The sequence below is a fragment of the Puma concolor genome, chromosome E4, assembly GCF_028749965.1.
Source record: "Puma concolor isolate L17-30 chromosome E4, mPumCon1.1.hap2, whole genome shotgun sequence".
NCBI classification, from domain to species: Eukaryota; Metazoa; Chordata; class Mammalia; order Carnivora; family Felidae; genus Puma; species Puma concolor.
The window spans coordinates 26981225-27000251 of record NC_141683.1 but is presented as its reverse complement, the minus strand read 5'-3'; the positions used below and the strand labels follow the sequence as shown (position 1 = coordinate 27000251).

The 19027-nt window shown below is 48.6% G+C and overlaps 2 long non-coding RNA genes across 2 annotated transcripts; both read left to right on the top strand.

Annotated features, from left to right (window-relative positions):
* Positions 1-328: 328 nt before the first annotated feature.
* Positions 329-8308, top strand: LOC147572517 (uncharacterized). The gene is made up of 2 exons (XR_015246119.1): positions 329-4469; positions 6304-8308. It is a non-coding gene; the product is annotated as an uncharacterized LOC147572517 (long non-coding RNA).
* A 1791-nt stretch (positions 8309-10099) lies between these two features.
* On the top strand, positions 10100-17505 carry LOC147572516 (uncharacterized). The gene is made up of 2 exons (XR_015246120.1): positions 10100-12626; positions 14886-17505. It is a non-coding gene; the product is annotated as an uncharacterized LOC147572516 (long non-coding RNA).
* Positions 17506-19027: the final 1522 nt, after the last annotated feature.

Here is a 19027-nt window from a genome sequence, read left to right as displayed (position 1 = left end):
GTGGAGCTTCAACTTCTGACCGAGACCAAGTTGCATGCTCTACTGACTGAGCCCAGCCAAGCGTCCCGGCACCAAACTTCTTATTTTTTTTTTTTTTAATTTTTTTTTTTTTTCCAGCGTTTATTTATTTTTGGGACAGAGAGAGACAGAGCATGAACGGGGGAGGGGCAGAGAGAGAGGGAGACACAGAATCGGAAACAGGCTCCAGGCTCCGAGCCATCAGCCCAGAGCCCGACGCGGGGCTCGAACTCACGGACCACGAGATCGTGACCTGGCTGAAGTCGGACGCTTAACCGACTGCGCCACCCAGGCGCCCCCCAAACTTATTTTAATTACCATTATTAATATTTATGATCAGGTTACCCTGGACAGAAAATTCAGAGCAAAAGTGACAAATCTTAAGAATGAATTTTTAGGTTACAGCTAAAAATGTCTCCTGTCTCATTAACTCCCTGTACTTGCACTGTACTTATAATATTTGCTATGCTTTTGTATTAAATACTCAAATCAGACTTGATAAACATCTTAAGACCAATGCATATTGCCATTTTTTCGTAGTCCATCTATGGAATCATAGGTTCTCGGTCCTAGGCTTGAACAATGGGTCAGCGTCTAGCCAAGCCAGCCTACAAACTGCCATGAACTTTTCTAATATAAGATGGAATCACTGCCAAGCATTTGAAATATGCAGTTGTGTTTTAATAATAATTTATGTATATTTAGGTGTATATAATGCTTTGTAGGACATTGTTTTATTTGTGAGAATTTTTAATGGTCAGGATCATTTGTAACCTTTTTTTTTTTTAATGTCAACTCAATGCAATATTTGGCTCCTCTGAAAAGTCATTAATGAGAAATTGGTGAATGCTAGATCTTGGGTTCTGCAGAAGTATTGTGTTATCTCTTGGTTCTCTTTAGAAAGGAGGAAACTTGTTAACCAGTTATTTGCACCCCCCCCCCCCCGCCCCGAGAGTTATGTGAACTTTGAACTATATGCCTTTAGATACTGTGAATCTGTTGTTTTCCATTTAGCCAAGTATCTACTTAAATTGTTCATCAGAGCCCTAAAGAAGAATTTACTTTGATGGTTCTCTTCATTCATGGGTGTGTATATATGTATGTACATACACTATCAAGACTGCTAATGCCTTTGCTGAAAATGGCTATAAAATAGGAAGTAGCTGTGTTTAGGATCTGCACTTCAAAGAGAAAAAACCCGTAAGCTCTCCCCTGTGCCAAAAGCAAAATGTGCAATGTTTACAAATGTCTGGAATTTTGCACTGCCGTAAGGTATGCTGAGGTTACTTTGCTGGAATTGTCCGGAAGGTGATTAATGGAGTTGCAGTTCAGCGTATGAGGAGAGATACTGAGGGTCTGCAGCTGAACTGAGGTAGTGGTTCAAGTGACTCCCTGGCCTAACTTGGGGACAGTTTTTCCAGACTGCTTTGGGACATCCTTTCCGTGGACAGAGCTTTCCTCGGTCGCCATTGCTACATTCGTCCTTTACAGGAGCCGCCAGATCTCTTCTCACCTGTGGGAGATTGTATCCTAAGCATGTTGAGATCTTTTGATAGAATGAACGTGCAGTCCCAAGTAATGCCGTTACTGGTGCGTGTGACCTTGTTAAAGAAAATACAACCTTAAAAAACACTCGGGTTTACTGTACCTCCATCAGAGCCTTTTGAATGACTGAAAATGTCACAGAGAAGTGTATCTGCAGAAAGAAGTAGCTGATATCTCTTGGTAGCTTATCCAAAATCAAAGATGTTGCTTGTCCTGCAGATTGTTTTCCTTTATCCAGGATCCTTATTTGATACCTTCTGGGAACGTAGCACAGCAAGTGAGAGTCCTCATTTCTTGGGGTAGAATGGGTCAGGGATCTTGAAAAGGGTCAAGTGCTATAGAGTAATTCCTGTGTCAGAACAGTCGCTATCATTCGGCAAATGCTTTCTTGAAAGTTGACATAATCACTAGAACACTGACACCTATCAGAACACCTAATGTCTTATCCTAAGGCTTTTTTTGCTTTTTTTTAACAGCTGCCTTGATGTCCTACCTTTCCTCTTCCTTCTTCCCTTACTGTTGCTCTTTTTTCCTCAGAGTTCAGAGGTCTGCTTCTGGATACTGCTTTTATACCAAAGGCCTTCTGTATCACCCCCTGGGTGGTTGTAACTACAGTGATCGTTAGATAAGATTCCTCTTTTCCAGTCAGTCTGGGGGAGTGTTTCTGTTGGAGAGTTAGGTGGCAGATTCTAGCAATCAGGAGGGGAAGCTGTGACATCAGAGCTACTATCTAATAAAAAACAACTCGTAGTTTAGGCTTCCTTTGCGTCCATGATGGGAGAACAGGGAGGGCAGTCAGTGCCACTGTTGTCTCCGCACTAAGAGATTGAGGCCAGCCTTCCCCTTTCCTACAGGACTTTTTTCTCCTTCAGTTTGCCTTGCTTTTTCACTTCCTTTTAAAATAATCAAAATGTCTCCTTTTGGGTTTTTTTCTTTCCTCCTCCTAAAAATAATAGAAAATGTTTTAAAAGGGGAATGAAATGTTTCTGGCCTCCTCAGCACTTGGCAAGGTAGAAGTTGTAAGCAGCCTTTGAACAGGACTCTGTCCTTAGTCTGTAGGCACTATTACGTGCCTTTTGGGTAGAGGTAAGGAGTGAGATCGTTCCACCCTCTGTGGTCCTGGTCTTGACCTTCTTAAGCCTCAGTTTTTCCCATCTGCAAAATGAATTCTTGTACTACCCTTTTTCTACCTCATAGTTTGTTACGGAGATAAAGGATGCGGGAGCAACCTAACCTGTAAATTGCTTTAAATAAGATGTTAAGAATTGTTATACCAAGCTCTGGGGTATGTATTCAGAATACCTCATGTTCTGGAAGCCGAGCACAAGCTCCTCTCTATGCCTGCCTAGCAGAGCCTATGTTGCTTCCTTATACCCATGCCTCTAGCCCATCTCTTCTTTCCTCGCTATGAAGCTCTTGACTAGAAAAGAGCTTGACTAGAAAAGAACCATCTCTAGGTTCCGAGCGAAGTGTGTGTAAATTTGGATAGTAGATACAACTGCCACGCTATGGTCTTGATCCACGAAAATTTTCTACGTGCACTTGAGTAGGTGGCCTAAAATGCACTGCCAATACACCGAAAACATGCAGTTTTCCAAATGACATATCTCATCAGGTAGCATAACCGACAGGAGTGTAGCCAATGTGCTTGCATCGCGTGGAAGGAAAAAAGCAACTTTAAGTAACTGAATGTGGCCAGCTTAGTAAATGGGGAAAGGAGACAGCTTCATGTGTTCTCATCTAGTCCTTTTAAGCGCCAATAAAATAGCTCTGTATCTTTTTGGTTTTTGCACTATGTAATGCTTTTAATCCCTGTTGATTCTGTTGTGCCTTTTTGTGTATTAAATATTTTTCGTTTTGCCGTTGTGGTGTCATTATTGGGCAAATTTGTATATAACAGAATCTCACTTTTTGTTTTTATATGCAGTCTTCTGTCTGATTTGGGGACGGAGAGAATAGAATTTGCCATAGAAGTTGCTGTACTTAATCAGTAGTGACTTTGATAGTTTCCACCATTCACCTATTAGAGTGTTGTATTTCATTTTTAGGTTCCCAGTCCTTCAGTTTCTTTTTAAAAAAAAATTTTTTGTTAACATTTACTCATTTTTGAGACAGAGCATGAACGGGGGAAGGTCAGAGAGAGAGGGAGACACAGAATCCGAAATAGGCTCCAGGCTCTGAGCTGTCAGCACAGAGCCCGACGTGGGGCTCGAACTCACATACCACGAGATCGTGACTTGAGCCGAAGTCGGACGTCCAACCGACTGAGCCACCCAGGCGCCCCAGTCCTTCAGTTTCTTTCTGAAACTGAAAAGATTTTGCAGAGTTGCTTTGAACCTTGAGCTAGTTAGGTCAAGTGGAATTTCCCCAACTATAGCCCTTGAGAATTAGAGAATGTATCATACCTGCATGTCTAGGGTGATTTGAGACAAGCCTGCCTTCTAGGCACCAGTCTGTACCTAACTCTTCTGAGCCCACGACTATATCGCCTTGTCCGTCTTTGCTACTGGAGAGATTTCAAATGGTGAGATGACAGATTTGCCTCTACTGAGTTGACGGAGACATGCTAGGTGCAGGCTTCTATTTTGTGTTTCGATTGGGGCTAGTTCAAGAGGTAGTAAGGGTTTATCACAAAATACACATTGATTTATCACTTCCGTGCCTAACGTTTGCTGAGGTTTTTAGATTGGGGGGATTCTAGCCCTCCTTGAAAAGCTAACGAAACTTAGGAAATTCTTATAAAAAAGCACAACATTTTACGTTCATTTTCAGTAGCTTCATTGAAACCACTGGTCTGTGGCCCTCCTGTTCTGTTCTTTTGAGGGATATCACGAAAACCTGTCCACCAGAGAGCTTGCTAGCCCACGTTCTCAGAAGGTCATGTCCTCCCAGCTGGGACCGTTAAGGTGAGTGAAACTCGGGTCAGTTGTCCTGAGCTCAGGGCCACTGCAAAACAGACACGGATTGGTGTATGCTGCACAGTTGTTGGGGGCACACTTCATAGGCTGTCTTATCTAGAGTTATGTAATATGTACCTGTATGAGGAGCTCCTGGGGGTGTGGGGTGATACTGGAAATACTGGGGATAGCATTTAAAAATGAAAAAAAAAAGGAGGAGGAGCATCAGAGCCAAGGATGAAGCCAGTTTCCGTGTCCACAACCCTTTCCACGTTTTGTGACCCCTTTAAGGTACTTTGTATGGATTCCAACTGCACAACATATTTTGTTTCCTGGATTTTTGCATCCTACTTAACCTGGTGCTGCAAGCTGAATCGTTGTTGAATGTATGTAGTCTGGGGCTAGAGTAAGGCGAGCTGAAACTAGTAGTGACTAGTTTTTGTGTATTCAAAATTGTGTATTCAAATTGCCATTTGCAGACAAATGCCTAGTTGGTGCTTGATTGCTAGAATTTTTTTTTTAAGTTAATTTTTTGGAGGAAGCACAAGTGGGGGAGGGGCAGAGAGAAGGAGACACCGCATCCAAAGCAGGCTCTTGTGTCATCAGCGCGGAACCCGATGGGGGCCTCCAACTCGAGAGCCGTGAGATGACGACCTGAGCTGAGATCGAGGCAGATGCATAACTGACTGAGCCACGCAGGCACCCCTGTTTGCTAGACTTTGCACAAATCCACACTCTAAAGGTATCACAAAAATCAGTGCTATTAGAAAGATTGCAGGTCATTATGGGTTTGGGGATGCAGGGATAATCTCACTACATACCTTCCCAACCCTGAACTCATGTGGTTAATACTTTCTTTTTGCTTTGTTTCCTCTTCAAAATAAAGCATGGGGGTTCAATTCAGTCAATAAATACTTATTTGATGTTAATCTGAGCCAGATCCTGCTTGGCACTGGGAATAGCACAGTGAATCAGGAAGCTCCCTCAGTTGCCTGCGGTCTGCGCTGGAGGTAGGGATGGGGGCAGTTTGCACACGGGCCAGGCAGCGGCAGTGAAGGAAGTGGCTTTGGTGGTTCCACGTGACCGGAGCCAAGGGTGTGATGGGAGAAGTGCCGAGAGACGGCCCTGGGGTGTGATGCGGGTGGGCTATGCCAAGCCAGGAAGGTTGAACCTTATTCTGAAGGCAGTGGAGAGCCATTTAAGGATTTTAAGCGGGGGTGTGACATCTCATTTGCATTTTGGGGAGCTTTGGGTACATTGTTGAGAATAGACTGAAGTGCCGGCCAGAAGCAGGGATAACAGGGCCTGGCAGCAACCTGGGCTGGAAACAATGTCCCTAGAGTGATGGCAGTGGACCTGGCAAGAAGAACAGTAGATAGCACTTACTGAGCGTTTAGTGGGTGCTGACTGGGCATTTACTAGTCCCATTGGGTATTTAAGGCTTAGAGGAAGTAAGTAACCTGTCTGAGGGAATGAACCTAACTGACAGAATCGAGTCAGTGGTTAAAACTATTGTGTCTGAGACAAAAGCCCAAAAGAAGAAGTGCGGGGAGTTGACGGAAACCCAGGCGGAAGGGACGAAGGGACACACTTCCTGAATGAATGCCTGGGGCTGTGAGGGGAAAAAGGGAGGAGTCAGGGATGGCTTGGGCAGTTGGTGGATGGCGGTGCCACCCATGGAGGTCAAGAATATGGTAAAAGGGGAGGTTTGTGGTGGTGGTGAGGTAGGAAAAAGTGATGAGTTTTGAACGTGTTGACTTTGTGCGTATGAGAGATCCGAAGGGAAATGGAGACACCTGGGCTGTAAATACTAAGCACCTGTCACTTATCTTGTACTTTGTAGGTCCCGGGGACGCTGTGCTGAAACTGAGGAACGTGGTCCTTGCTCTCGTGGCTTCGGGAAACGGGCTAGGCAACACGTAGGGTTAGTGTCGCGTGTGGTCTGTTGGGGGCACGCGTGCTGCTGTGGGAAATACAGAAGAGGAGCCTGATCTAGTCAAGAGTTCAGGAACAGCCTCCTTGAAGAGTCGAGAAGCCGAGAGCTCAGGGAAGGACGGGGGTTGGGAGATGGGGGAGCATCGAGGTAAGAGCAAACAGGCAAGGACCTTGGAGCTCATGGTATCTGGCAGACTGGAAAGTTTAGTGTGGTTGAAAGCAGGGAAGGAGAGCGCAGTCCCGTGGGGGAGGCAGTTGGTGGAAGGGTTTGAAGAGAATGGAGGAAGTCCGAAGCAGGAAGTCCGGGGAAGAGGAGAGAACAGACTAGAGAAACTTGCTAGGTGATTGCCTGACACTAGCGGGTCTCCGGACCAGGGCTCCTCAGCCTTAGCACGATGGACATTTGGAACTGGAAGATTTTCTGTTGTGGGGACCGGTGTCCTGAGCATTGTAGCATCCCTGGCCTCTATTCACTAGATGCCAGTAGTGCCCCTTCCCCAAGAAAAACTGTCCGCAGGCACTGCCACATGTCACTTGAGGAGAGAATTACCTCTGGCTGAGAGCCAGTAAGCCCAGCCGCTGAGCACTTCAGGAGAAAAATCATACAACTTGCAGATTGCTGTTATGACGCATTCATGTCCCCAGCCTGGGCTCTCAGTTCTCCCTGGTTCTCCCGTTCCCCTAACAGTTGAAGTGATGTTTCTACCGTCGAAGATAGGAAGGAGAAAGTGAAGGCAAGTTATTATTTGACTTCTCTAAGTCTCAGCTTCGTCATGGGATAATAGATGTTAAGTTAGCACCTATGAAGTGTTCAATAAATGTTATCTATCATCATTATTTCTGGGAGGGGCTGATAGGAAATGGACAGGCTGAACGAAGTTGAAAGATGGTATGGTAGGAGTGGACTGAGAGCAGGAATGACAGGCCGCTGTGTTCCGAGATAGACTGATGTTCTTTTTTATTTTTTAAGGTTTATTTTTGAGAGAGAGAGCGTGAGCAGGGGAGAAGCAGAGAGAAAAGAAGGCATAGAATCGGAAGCAGGCTCCAGACTCCGAGCTGTCAGCACAGAGCCTAATGCAGGGCTCAAATTCACAAACCGTGAGATCATGACCTGAGCTGAAGTCGGACACTTAACCTACCGAGCCACCCAGGCACCCCTAGACCGATGTTCTAATCAAGACTTCCAAGATTGTGATAGATGGTGTCATCAAATCATCTGCCACTTCTCTCCACCACGCTCCAGAGAGGGTGGGTAGTGCTCCGTGCCCTGGTGGCACCAGGCCTGTCCATGAAATGTCAGCGGGAATGAAGTGTACTGCTTCTGAGCAGAGGTTCGGGGGACATTGCGAGGGTCAGTCAGGGCTTCTTCCCTCAGCATGAGGCTAGTGCACCCCAGAATGAAGGCTGCCCTGTAGTCTGGCTCCAAGATCGACGCGAACAGGGAGCAGAGCTGCGGCTGTCCTGCAGTGGGCAGAGAAACAAGACTTGGGGGGTGTGCTACTGACTTAGTCTGAGCGGACTGGCACAAAGGTGGACAATCCCAGGTGAGGGCAGGTCCCAGGCGTGGCATGGAGTGAGCAGTTCAAGCATCATGGAAGAGGAGTTTTTTGATGTTGGTCAATGAGGAAGGGTCCTGTGAGGCTGGGGGTGTTGGATGGGTCATTCCTGTGGCGTCGATATCACCCGGGATGTTGGCAGGATTGTGGGAACCCAAAATTGATAATGAGTGAGCAAAATATCTGGAAGGTAAGCAGATGGCACTATAAAGGAGGTCTAAGTCTCAAAAGAGCAGAGATTTCTGTGTGGAGGGATAGTAGTCTGGATGCGGTCAGGGAGGCCCGTCTCCTCTACTGAAGGTGCATGAGGTTTGGAGAAATGACTGCCAAGGTTCCTTGGGGGAAAGCCAGGTATCTGTCAATCATCTATTTATTTTTGAGATAGTGTGAGCAGGGGAGGGGCAGAGAGAGAGGGAGACACAGAATCTGAAGCAGGCTCCAGGCTCTGAGCTGTCAGCATAGAGCCTGATGAGGGGCTCGAACTCATGAACCATGAGATCATGAGCCGAAGTCAGACACTTAACCGACTGAGCTACCCAGGTATCCTTTAAGCCTTAAAGAAACAGAGGAAAGCAAAAGAGTATATGGATGCAGGCAGGGGGATGTTTATCATGAAACAGTTCATAGAGTCGTAGTTCGTAACTTGCTTGGGGTCAAGGGGTGGGTGCTCTGGATCGCCTCTTGAGAGAAAGGATATACACGCATGTAAAATCTTACGTGCAAACCCAGGAGGTTTTGACTACAGTTTAAACTATAACTAACGAATGCATTTGGTCTGGGTAACCCCATCTGGCCTCCTCGCACTCTGGGACTCTTCCCTTCATCGTTAACCTTTAAAAGAGTCACTGGTGGGAAATAAACCATGCATTTGAATCAAAGAATTAAAGAATTAAAGAAATGTGAGACTTCCTGGGCCCTAAATTGGGAAATTTTAACTCAAAAACTCCAGCTACTCCAGCTTTATACTGCTCAAAACTGGGTAAAGCTGTTACCTAAATATGGGATGCATTTTGGCAAAAATTACATCCACTTTCTTCTCTGTGTGTGTGTGTGTGTGTGTGTGTGTGTGTGTGTGTGTGTGTGTTTGAAACACTTGTAACCATCGGGATTTCTGGAATCCTTGGCACTGAATCAGAATTGCCAGTTAGCTACTTGCTGGGTGACCTTCGGCAGTTCACGTAATGTCTCTAAGCCTCAGCTCACTGATCTGGAAAACAGAGCTGATGGACAAATGAGCTAATGCACGTGAGGTGCTTAGCACCTGAGACTTCCTTCCACTTGCTTGCATCAGAGCTGGGGAGGCGGCTTCCTCAAATAGGAGCCTCAAATCTCCGGCTTCTAACCAACAGACATAACCTGTACTGTCCACCAGAGGGCACCAGTAACTTGTAAATCTAAGAGGAATGTTCCTTTGCCCTTAATTGAATCTGCCTGAGGATAACCCCTTAGGTTCAAGTCTTTATTTAAATATTCTTGCTCTTGGTGCCTGAAGGAATCATTTGCAAGATTCCTCAAAATGCAGAAGGGAAATCTGAAGTAAGAAGTTTAGGGTAATTGGTGCTCTCACTCTACATCAGCCATCAAGAGAGTTCTATTAACGTTGTTTTATTTTGTCCATTTCTACCATCCATTGTCTGTCTCTTCAGACTATCTGTAACCTAGTTACAAATTATTCTCTCAGTAATAAGTTGTTGCTGGTCCTTTCTTCCTGGTTTGTTCCAATGAACTGAACTGCTGTTTTTCCCTTTGATGTGCAGCCTCCCTCCTGTTTCCCCTAGTCATGGCCAGCCTTCCTTCCAGCAGTGGGGGCTGGGATCCAGTTCTGATCCCTTTGCCTTACTGTTGAGCCTCAGAAGCCATTTCCCTAAATCCCTTTGAGGTGAGAGTCTAGTGATGGATGGGTACTCATCACAAGAGGCTGTGTTCTGGGGGGAGGGGGGGAAGCCCTTTCTCCATCTGAGGAGGGGAACAGCTAGGAAAAGTTGAGGCTACCAGCCACTAGAGCCTTCCTCAAAATGTCATGGATTTCAGGGGAGCAGTGATATCCAGGGTACCCACTGCTTACTCTTTTTTTTTTTTTTTCTTTCTCTAATTTGAGAGAGAGGGAGAGAGAGCAGGGGAGAAGGGCAGAGGGAGAGAGCCCTCGGTCCCGTGACCCAGGGATCATGACTTGAGCTGAAATCAAGTCGGACGCTTTCTCGACTGAGCCACCCAGGCGCCCCTGACCATCCCCTTGTCTAGATGGGTTGTCATGGCTGACGTTTGCCGTGTGCTTCGTATTGTGTCATCTATCCGTTTGGTTTTATGTCATGTGATCTCCACAACAACCCTGTGAGAGAAGTGTGGTGTTGGGCGAGTGGAGTGGACTACCCCCGCACAGAAGCACAGAGAAGCTAAATGAAGGACAGGGAAGACTTCGCCAGGGTTCCATTTCAGTCAGCATTGGAAGCATTCCACAAGGCCAAGTTTTGTTCTGTTCTGTTCTGTTTTGTTTTATGGATTGTCCCTTGCATAGCAGGATATTTAACATCTCTGGCCCCCAAGCCCTGTCGTTAAGGTACTAATTATACCTTCCAGAAACCCCAGAAGGTACAGTACAGGTAGGTGGTCCTGCCACCTGTTAGAACCACTGACTTATATGCATGGTCACAGGAAAAAGGAGGGTTAAACAAATTGCTTTGCTCCTCTGGTTATGTTTATGTTAATGAAGGTCACTAGATGAAGATAACAGAACAAAAGGAAGGAGATCCCTGGGGGTGAGCAGAACTCTGTAAGGGAAGAGGCTATATTATAAAGGAAGGGAATGAGCGCTAGACCAAGGCGATCTTCCTTTCTAATCGCTGCTAAAACCCGGAGCGTGGACAGAGTCTGGCCTCTCAAACTCATACCTTTAGAGACCAATCGGTTGTCGCAGACCAGGATGGCAGCCGGGTCAGGGGACAGAAGGGAGTGTTGGGGCTGGAGCCGTCTGGACAGCCGGGCCTACACAAAGGGTGTTTTCATGTGGTAGCGTGGGCTCATTGTTGCCAGCCTTTCTAATATTTCCAGAGAATCCACCAGGCCAGATTTTTAAAGGAAATCTCTCTATTGTAGATATGGGATGTAAAAGCAGTTCTAACATTCGTTTGGCCGATGGATGGCTGAGTCGGTTGAGCATCTGACTCTTGATTTCAGCTCAGGTCATGATCTCACAGTGGTGAGACTGAGCCCTGCGTCCTGCTCTGTGCTGCTGTGGAGCCTTCTTGGGAATCTCTCGCTCTCAGTAAATAAATAAATACATACACATTAAAAAAAGAAAAAAAACATTAGGTAGGCCAAGAAAAAAAAATGCCTGCAAGTGAATTTGGATCGTCTTGACTTGTGAGTCAGGTCGTCTTTGAGAGGCCACTGCCATCAAAGGTGCCACAGTGTATGTCCACCGTGCTGGTGACAGAAGAGATACAGGTTTCAGCATACACAAAAAAGAATTTCCTCCCCATCCCAGCTGCAGACAGCCGCAGGGCAGACTGGGCAGAGGACGAGCGGGCATTCCTAGGGGCAGTGGGACCCCCAGAAGCTGAAGCAAGGATTCCTGTGCCATCTTTGGTCCTTTCTGGATCTGAGATTCTGGGATCCTGGGGTTGTGATTCCTCGAAGGCAGAGCTGGGAACATGGAAACTCTAGAGCTTGGCCAGTGCCTGGAGTGTGACCAGCTCAGGCCCTGTCCTTCCCCCTGATGTATAGGAATGGGGAAGAGCTGTCCCTGGAGTCCCTGCTCCCTAGAGGCCCTTTGTCTCGGTTCTCAGTACCTGCAGTTTACACATGCAAGCTGCTCTTACTGTCTCGCAGCCAGTGGGTCCCTGACACCAACTGCAGAGCTAAACAGCCAGTTTTCCAGCCCAGCTGTTCTGCTACACTGACTTTAAGCTTAACTGCACTTTTCTTTAAAACCCATCAGGAGCTGTCTCCTTCCCTCTGCTCATTTTCTTGGCGTTAATCCAGGAGAAAGCAGGTACTCAGGATAGCAGTACTTAACGCTTAGAATGCTGGGGCCCGTGGGTCCTCCATCGGACTCCACCCACCTTCCCCTTTAGGGCCACGATGGGACGTCCATCTGGTTTGTAATGGAGCTCCCAGTTGCCAGTGCCTGTGCCCTCCATGCTCTCTGGGAAGGGGTCTTGCTCTCTGGTTGGGCAGCCTGTGCCTTTAAAAGCAGTGCCTTTGCTGGTTTCTGACTTGCAGCAGTGGGATAGTCAAATGTGGGGGAGGAAGCAGGGCTCTGGCAACCAAACTCCTGATGTGGAGGAGTTGAAAAGCCAGGCTGCAAATGTTACTATCTAACATGCTGGGAAATCTCTGTTCCCATTCTTCAGATCTAATCCGTCTTTGGCTTCTCAAGTCCGTAACCCTTCTCCTTCTGGGCTTTACTCACATCCCTACATCTGGCATTGGGGCAGGCTCTCGGGAAGGGAGGTGGTCCCCAGCCCTGTTCCTTGCCCTTCTGGTCCATGTGCCAGCATAGACCAGGTTTTAATGAACCTCAGAATCTTCTGTGCCACAGACAGGGAGGACCATGTAGGTGAAGGCTTTCCACAAGCCATGGAGCACAATGCGTGGAATAATCTGGAGACTGGCCCCAGAGAAGGTCCTGGCTCTCCTGTCGCAGCCTCCCTCTGGCATCCCCAGGACTCAGTCCGTAAGTCTCATTTTCTTCTCCCGTCTCTCTTCAGCCTCACATCTGGAGGCCTCGTCCAGGTTAGGTGCTCATCCTCCACCAGGACCAGGGGAACTCTGATCGGCTGGGGGACTTGGGAGGCGGTGCTCAGCACGGCCCTCAGCCACTTTACCTGTTAGGCAAAATTTCAGAATTGTGAATGGGATCGGGGCTTCTAGATTTTAGGCTATCACAGATGAATAAGATAAACAATAACAAAACCCAAGAACAGCAATAGCCGAATCTGTATTTATGAGATGGAGACTCAACCTAGGGTTTCCGGCCTTTATTTCATCAAACGAGTACATTTAAAAAGCAACAACTAGTAACTACTGTCTATGACCACCATGTTTTCAGAAAGGAGAGGACATATGAATGCCATAAATGTATGAAGGATGTGCTCTGCAATGAAGCACTGCCCTTTGAAGGGCATCCTAGAACTTTGTGGGGAAAATGACCTCATTCTTGTTTTTCGAAAGTCATCCCAGATGTGACATTGTTGTCACGGACTTCCTCTGCCCTCAGATGCGACTGGCCCTGGACAGGGTCCCCCTTCCCACTCTCTATGCCCATCTCTGTCTTTTCTGCTCCGTCATGAAAGGAAGGTGATTGTCATGTTAGGAAAATTGTGAGAGCCTTTGAAACGGGCAGAAAAGATTGTTGTTGGCTGTCCTGTCTGGTTCCCTCTGGATTATCTTTGTCTTCCTTTGTCTTTGAGCAAAACTGTAGAAAACCGATAAGAATGCAAATGATTTTGCCCAAAGAAATACAAATTGTGTCCAGAAGAAATGCAACCGATTATTGCCCTGCAGATATCGATAAGTTTGCGTCTTTGGTGCCTTAGGTGCAGTTTCCTGATGGCTTATGTATGTATCTGCTCTGGATTCCCCGAGCACCTGTGACCTCTTACTAGTTCCCTCATTAATTGTTGAGTGAAATGAAAGCATTGACATGTGTTACTTTTATATTTGCACAAGGGTCTTGATTTGACCTTTAGCGCAATTGTCCGTCCTCAGCAACTACCGCTGAGAGATGTTGTAGGAGTGGAATGAGGTCATGGGTAAGCATACACCTTGCCTTCCGCCACTGGGACAATCCGTGCTTCCTCCTGCTTTTGGAGCCCCAGGGTTGCCCTGTGTTTTCACAAACAAATCAACAAACAAAATCTTCACATTAAACTTTTCACATTGCAGTATTAGGGACCTTGATGTCCCCGGGACTTGCACATGTCATGAGAGGATCTGGGGAGGAGGGAAACAATGCTTACCCAGAGGTCTGGCTGTAACGGAGGAATTCCAGGGGAGCACAGTGCCTGGTGCTGTGGGTATTTGGAGCCAGGTGCCTTTAAAATCACCTGTCCTACTGGGGTTCAGCTGCTGAGGACAGTTTGGTATCCTTCCCCTCACCCTCTTTCCAGTGTCAGAGGCACCAGCCTTACCACGCTAAGGAGGGTCGTTTCAACCTTGTAACCAGGATCTTAAAATATATATGTTTTAAATCTTCTGACATCTGTAAGGTGGGTGTGTTTATTCTTGTTCTTGATGATGAGCTAAGACAGGTTAAATGTGTTGCCCAAGGTTGTACAGCCAGGAAGTTGTGCCAGGATTTAAATCTAGGGTCTGAATTCGGAGCTGTGGATTTGAGCCATGGAACAGTCCTTCTGGTGAAAACTCTTTTCCCTCCCGGTGCGCCTTGGTGGCTCAGCCGGTTAAGCGTCTGACTTCGGCTCAGGTCATGATCTCACGGTTCATGGGTTCAGGCCCTGCATCAGGCTCTGTGCTGACAGTGAGGGGCCTGGAGCCTGCTTCGGATTCTGTGTCTCCCTCTCTCTCTGCCCCTCCCCCACTCATGCTCTGTCTTTCTGTCAAAAATAAATAAATGTTAAGAGAAAAAGAAAAGACCCTTTTCCCTCCCCCAATCCCATCACCACTGCTAAAATCCTGTGTTACATGTGGGCCAAGGCATTGCTCCCGTTAAAATGGAAATGACCTGGAAGGCATAGCACACTTGTAATGAAAATAATGTCAGAGACAAATCGATCCGAGGGTTAGGGCGCAGCCAAAGAGGAGCAGGGGCAGGTGAGCCGGGAGCTCCCTCGGGCAGGGGCCTCTCTGTTCAGTGGGGATTGAGGCGGGGGTGGGGGGGGTGGGGGGAGATTTGACCACAGAAGGAAGAAGCCAGGGAGGGTCAGACAAGTAGGTTGGTGGGAGAGCAGTGAGCACTTACTCCCTCTCTCCTCAGACCCTGATAACTGGGAGAAGTACGCAGGCCTCAGGAGCTGAGGAAGGTCAAACCTGATCCCTGGCTTCCTGAAGGTTAACCAGTCGGAGCTCCTCCTGTGCGTTGGCCTGGAAGATTCCATGGCCTGGGCCAGGTGTGGCAGGGCTTGTGGACGCTGGGATGGCCCTTGATGCTATGGGTCAAGGACGGTGAGTCAGGCCAGTGCAGCATCTCTGCCAAGCTGGAATATAGGAGGCCTGGGCACATGAAGTCAGGTAAGTGGGTGTCTTGGTGATGGATGGGAGTTTCCCGGCAAGTGTGACCTTTCCCTCCGCTGAGTCCAGCTGGACCAACCCTGTGGCTCCAGGGCCCCTTGTCATCCACTGATTGCTTTGTGATTAATGCACAAGTCCCTTATCCCCACCTCGTGTCCCTGCTCTATGCTCCCCCAGCTCCCGTGGCGGACCCTGCTGCACTTAGGCAATTTACTCAGAAATGATCATCCCAAGAATCTCTCCACATGCTTGGTGGGCAGGTAGTGACCAACGTCTGTGTGTGACTCCCCTGCAGAATTCAAAACCAAGGACAGACATGCCAATCACAGCATTAGGGGAGAGACTTAAAATACCTGCAGTGAGTCGAGCAGGGCCCAGAAGAGGCCAGGATCTGTCCTGCAGGCATCGCCCCTTCTTCTCTGCACATTTTTGGGCTCAGCAAGAAAGCCATGAGTTTCCACCTGGCAGTCATTCACTGGGGCTGCCTGTGGGTCCCAGTGCCGTTTCACAAAGGACAGGCAGCCTAACCCCGGTTTGTCTGGGAACCAGAGAACTGCAGAGGGAGGAGAGGGGCCCAACCCTCCGGTCCTAGCACCAAACCACGTGGACCCCCCAGCAAATATACAGAGGGCGAATGGTCCCGAATGGACAATCCGCTTCTCAAACAGTGTTTTCACCTTGGCCTGGGGGCCCAAGCACGTAAAGTGGGTTTCATGCTGATTTGGCTGCATGGACTTTCTAACTTAACCAGAGTAGGAGAGACCGAATCACGTGCTGTTAACAGTCATTCATTCAGCAAATATTTAGTGACTCCCAGACAGGAGAGAGGGCTGGTTCGTGTCCGTTCGCTGTGAAGAGCAGCATGTTCCTCATGCCTTAAGCGCTACTCCTTCGTGCTGTCGCAGAACGTTTGTCCCTGTCCCCCATCCCACGGAGGGCCTCCCTACCTTCCTCAACAGGGCAGATGAAAATGTTTTTGTTCAGGTCAAGAAAGCTCTCTAAGGTAAAGGATGGGGGATGAAGGCTCTATTTGCACCATAAGGCCAGGAAAATTTGTGAATTCCTTCCAGGGGCCAAATGGGAGCTTTGGAAAGAGATCAGTCTTGGCGGTAAGGTGTATTTGACCTAAGGCTTTTTAGGAGGAAGCGGGTGCTGTGAGGATGGGAAGCCTGCAGTCAGAGCGGGGAGGCCTCCTGCCAGCAGCCCTGGCCTCTGCAGAGCTGGCGGGCACCCCTTTCCTGGTACTGCACCGAGGACGAGGACGAGGGCATCCAAGGAGTGCCATGTGCTTACCCCCTCATTCCCTGACTCTCTCCACTTGCTGCCTCCACACCCCTCTCCCACCGAACTCCCCCCTCCCCATCGAGGCTCCATGCCCCCACTCTCATATGTGGCCTGGAGAACCGTGCACAAGGGAATGCTACCGGGTTGTGGAACCAGGCGTGGCCAGTGGGCTGAATGAGTGTGCCTACCACCCTTTGGAAAGGAGCCCTGGCCAGCTGGTCCAGCGGGGAAGTGGTCATGGCAGTGATAATGGCCTGTGCTTGCATAGTGTGCTCTTCTAATCAGATATTTGCTCATATTAGTTCATCAACAACAACGCTGTAAAATAGGCCCGGTCATGACCCGATCTGACAAATGAATAAGCTGGGGCACAGAGAAATGACTTGCCGGGTGTCACGCAGCTAGCAAATGGGGACAGAGATTCAAATCTGGGCAGTTTGCCTCCAGAGTCCACCTACTTAACGACTATCTATTCTGCCCTCCTAGATGAGCATTCTCTTCTGTTAGGCTGTTTTGGATGTGAGTGACAGAAATGTAACCCAAGGACAGTCCAGACAGAGCAGCAGTGGCAAAGTCTCAGGGCCCAAGAAAGAAGGTGTGTGGTCAGCGAGGGCTGTAAGTTACTGGGAGCGGAGATGGAGAGAAGTCACAGCAAGGGTCTTCGGTTGAGTCAGGTGCACAGAGGCAGGGGCCTTGCAGCAATGACCCAGAGCTGAGGACACTGGTCAATTTGTCCCTGAGGCTAGTGGGGAGGAAAGACACCAGGGAACCAAGTGTGGCCTGGAACCAGGGCTCTCCTTGGCCCGCGTTCCTCGTCCACTCTTCTACTTCTGACTCTCCTCTTTACTCATCTACTTTTTATAGTTTTCTGAGTCTTTTTCTGCTTCGAGCTCCCCTGGAGAGCCAGAGCTCCAGGGAAGGAGATCTGATCTGTCTCAGCTCTTTGCGGAGGGTGGTCTCTGGTACAGATTAAGCATGTAGCTGGACACCCATCCCCATCTATGTCCTGTTCTTTTAACGAAAGATTCAGCGGTTCCTGGCTGGTTCAGTCGGTAGAGCTTGCTACTCTTTTTTTTTTTTTTTTTATAAAATGTTTTGAGAGAGAGAGACAGAGACAGACAGACAGACTGCAAGACAGGGAGGTTGCAGAGAGAGAGGGAGACACAGAATTTGAAGCAGGCTCCAGGCTCTGAGCTGTCAGCACAGAGCCCGATGTGGGGCTCGAACTCACGAACCGCGAGACCATGACCAAAGCCAAAGTCGGATGCTTAACTGGCTGAGCCACCAGGGGCCCCAGAGCTTGCTACTCTTAATCGTGGGGTTGTGAGCTCGAGCCCCACGTTGGGCATAGAGATTACTTAAAAACAAAACAACAAAAAAAGATTCAGTAGGAGGGGTGCTGTGCCCGGGGCTGAGGGAGTGGATCCATGGATCAAAGCCTCCTTTCTTGAGGGAGTCTGTTTTTTGATTTATTTTTTCCTCCTTTGCTACTCCCACCCCTCCGAGTTTTACAGTTTGAGTTTTCCCTGACCCTCCACAGTGAACTGACTTAGAAGACAGAGCTCCTCTCCTGCACATCTAGCCACCCACCGTACTGAATGTGGCTTTGGGGGTTGGAATGACAAGATGGCCCGGGGGCCTGGACAAGCCTCTATCACACGCTGGGTGGCTTCCTCTCCCTGCTTCTGCATGTGACCTTGAGCAAGCCATTGAAACTTCCCAGGCTTCTGCAGCCTTAATGTGTCAGGCAAGGTTATCTGTGACCGCCCCTCCCAACCTCACACATAGGGATTGACAGGACAGATGGGACCGGTAGGAGACCCAGTGAATAGAAGCCCAAGTTGTCTCCCCCTGAGATGCCCAGGTCAGAGGGCTCACCCCCCCCCCCCCCCCGGCAGAGGGTCCAGCTGTAAGTAGCTTCTGGCCGTTTACCTTGGCATCTGTTAGGCTCCTGCGGTTGGGGCATGGGGGAGACACCGGAGAGGGGACACTGGAGAGGATACAGTGGCAGAGTGGGGAGGGGAGGGGTAGAGGCTCTGGGTCAACACACTTGGTGGGTATGGGGCAAAGCTGCCATGAACACAGCCTCTTCCTCCTCTCCAGCCAGCTGCTGTGCTGACAACCAGGGGCAGATGGATGAGGGGCAGATCTGTTTGGGAAGCAGGAGGCAGAGGGGAGAGGGCAGGGCAGAGAGCAGTGCTACCAACCAGATATCGTGGGGCCTGTGTCCTAGGAAAGGCAGGGAGGTCCTGGCTTGAGATTTGGCCTTAACTCCCTCTGCTAAATGCCTGGGAGCTCCTGAGAATCGGGTAGAAGGGGTCTTGGAGACCTCAAGGACACCTTTTTTTTTTTTTTTTTTAATTTTTTTTTTCAACGTTTATTTATTTTTGGGACAGAGAGAGACAGAGCATGAACGGGGGAGGGTCAGAGAGAGAGGGAGACACAGAATCGGAAACAGGCTCCAGGCTCTGAGCCATCAGCCCAGAGCCTGACGCGGGGCTCGAACTCACGGACCGCGAGATCGTGACCTGGCTGAAGTCGGGCGCTTAACCGACTGCGCCACCCAGGCGCCCCGGACACCTTCTTTATTCCACAGTGAGGGAG